The sequence below is a fragment of the Suncus etruscus genome, chromosome 8 (assembly GCF_024139225.1).
Source record: "Suncus etruscus isolate mSunEtr1 chromosome 8, mSunEtr1.pri.cur, whole genome shotgun sequence".
NCBI lineage: Eukaryota > Metazoa > Chordata > Mammalia > Eulipotyphla > Soricidae > Suncus > Suncus etruscus.
The window spans coordinates 14656588-14659484 of NC_064855.1; positions in this window are offsets into that span (position 1 = coordinate 14656588).

The window sequence follows — 2897 nt, forward strand, 5'->3', positions numbered from 1 at the left end:
GCAGAAGCCAGAGAAACACCCACAGGCCAGGTGTCCCCTTGACACTGCTGTCTCTAGGGGTACAGGCGAGAAGATAGCTAGGGACAAAACTGGTTTTGGTTTCGAAACTCACTTTTTTTTTTTTTAACCACCATAACTTAAGGCTTTCGGACTGGAGGTGCCCCCTACCCCACTCCTTATGCAGGGTCATTGGGAGAGTTTCCGTTCTTCCACAACAGCCCCCCACACAATGCAAGGGGTGTCTGCCACCCCCCCCCCAGCACAGCTCCAGTAGACCTGGGATCTAACCCAGTTTGTTTATTTTGGGGGGGTTGGAATTTTTTTTTAATGTTTTGGATGGAATCTAGTTGCCTCCAAGAATTGTGCCTTATAGCATTTGGGGACCAGGGGGTAATCTGCCCCTCCCTGACTGACGCATCCCTCAGCCTCCATCCCTCTTCCCCGTGCCCTGGTGGGTGCCCTCTTCGGGCAACCCCAGCAGCCATGGTGAGATAAGAGGTCAAAGGTGATCTCCTGCTAGTATATCTGGATCTCCCTGTTCACATCCTCCCATGCACCCCTGGTCCGCTCCCCGCTGTTTAAGATAGCACAAGGCCCCTCACCCCAGTATCTCTCCCCCTTAATTTATTTCCTATAATGAGCTTTTCACCCCTTCCCCCTGGCCCCACCTTCTCAGAGCCTCTTAGATAATCCGCCCTTTGGAGCGAGTTTCTCAGGGATGCCTACGCCACCCCCGGCGTCTCCTGGCGCTGGCTCGGGACCCCCCATCCCCGCAGCCGCGTGTTTGACTGTCTTGCCTCAGTTGAGTGGTTTTTCTCCCAGGGATTCAGTTTGGCCCTGACATGGTGTGACAATTGCTCTGTCTGCAGAGAAACCCCTCACCTCTCTGCACCTCGTGAAGCTGGCCTGGCACACACACATACACATACACACACACACACACACACACACACACCTCTCTGCAACCTCATGAAGCTGGCCTGGCACACGCCTGCGCGCATACACACACACACACACACACACACACACACACCTCTCTGCAACCTCATGAAGCTGGCCTGGCACACGCCTGCGCGCATACACACACACACACACACACACACACACACACACAGCCTGAGGCTCGGCCATGATCCCCCTGGAGGAGGCATTGGAGAAAGCTGGACTGGCCCTGTCACCCTTCTCCAGGGCCACCTGGGAACCTGAGCCAAAGGGCTAGTGCACACTTGTTTACCGTGTAAGCAAGAGTCGAAGAATGTCCGATGTACAGCAGAATCTTGTACAGAATAAATCCCAGCCTTGAGAAATTAGCCTGGCAGTGTGGGTGCTGATTTGGGGAGGAAGATTTGCTGGGTGGGGCCTGAGGGAGAGCATAGCAGGGAGGGTGTTTGCTTCATAGGAAACCCGGAGGGGGCCTTGTTTGATCCTCAGGCTAGTCTAAGGGCCCTGATCACACACACCCCAGCTCTGCCAGAAATGATCTGAGCCAGGAGCAAGCCCTGAGCATGACCAGGTGTGAGCCCCCACCTCAAAAAAAAAAAACAACTTTTTTGTTGTTTTGGTTTTGGGGCCACACCCAGTGATGCTCAGGTGTTACTCCTGGCTCTGAGCTTGCTCAGAAGTCGCTCCTGGCATGGCAGACCATATGGGATGCTGGGGATCGAACTGAGGTCCGTCCTGAGTCAGCCTCGTGCAAGGCAAACACCCTAACACTGCTATCGCTCCAGCCCCCAAAGAATAATTTTTTAAAAATTAATTGTACCACAAATAAAATCATAAATACAAAAATTAATAATTAAGAAATTTTAATTAATTAAAAAAAGATTTTTGAGTTTTTTGGCCACACCCATTTGATGCTCAGGGGTTACTCCTGGTTAAGCGCTCAGAAATCGCCCCTGGCTTGGGGGGACCAAATGGGACGCTGGGGAATTGAACCGTGGTCCTTCCTTGGCTAGCGCTTGCAAGGCAGACACCTTACCTCTAACGCCACCTCACCGGCCCCAAGAATAATTTTTTTTTAAGTAATTTAAAATTGGGGCCGGAGAGATAGCATGGAGGTAAAGCGTTTGCCTTTCATGCAGGAGGTCATCGGTTCGAATCCCGGCGTCCCATATGGTCCCCCGTGCCTGCCAGCCAGGAATAACCCCTGAGCACTGCCGGGTGTGACCCAAAAACCAAAAAAAAAAATAATAATTTAAAATTAAATTTAAAATAATATATATATATATATATATATATATTTTTTTTTTGGTTTTTGGGCCACACCCGGCAGTGCTCAGGGGTTACTCCTGGCTGTCTGCTCAGAAATAGCTCCTGGCAGGCACGGAGGACCATATGGGACACCGGGATTCGAACCACCACCTTAGGTCCTGGATCGGCTGCTTGTAAGGCAAACGCCGCTGTGCTATCTCTCCGGGCCCCTAAAATAATTTTTTAAAAAGCAGCAGGTGAGGCTGGAGCAATAGCACAGCAGGTAAGGCATTTGCCTTGCATGCAACCGACCTGGTTTGATCCCTGCATGTTCTTTATGGCAGGAGTGACTTCTGAACGCAGAGCCAGAAGTAACCCCTGAGAGTTGCCAGGTGTGGCCCAAAGCCAAAACAAAAAAGTGGCAGTGCTCCAAGCCTGGGTATGATCCTCTATTTCCTGCCATGGTTTCGACCAGATGTGCAAGTTGTTGTGGAGAAAGTGACTCACTTTTTAGCTTCAACCTCCCACCTCTGAGATCCTTTTGCATTTCTGTTTCCTTTCCTCACAGTGCTCCCATACCCTCCCCTGAAATTGTTGGCCCCAAGAACCTCCCAGCTCAGAATGCCACAGGTTCAAGGCCCAAAACACCTCCCGGTGGACACATGGGCCTATGCAGCAGTGAAGGGGACAGCCAGGAGAAGCAGGAG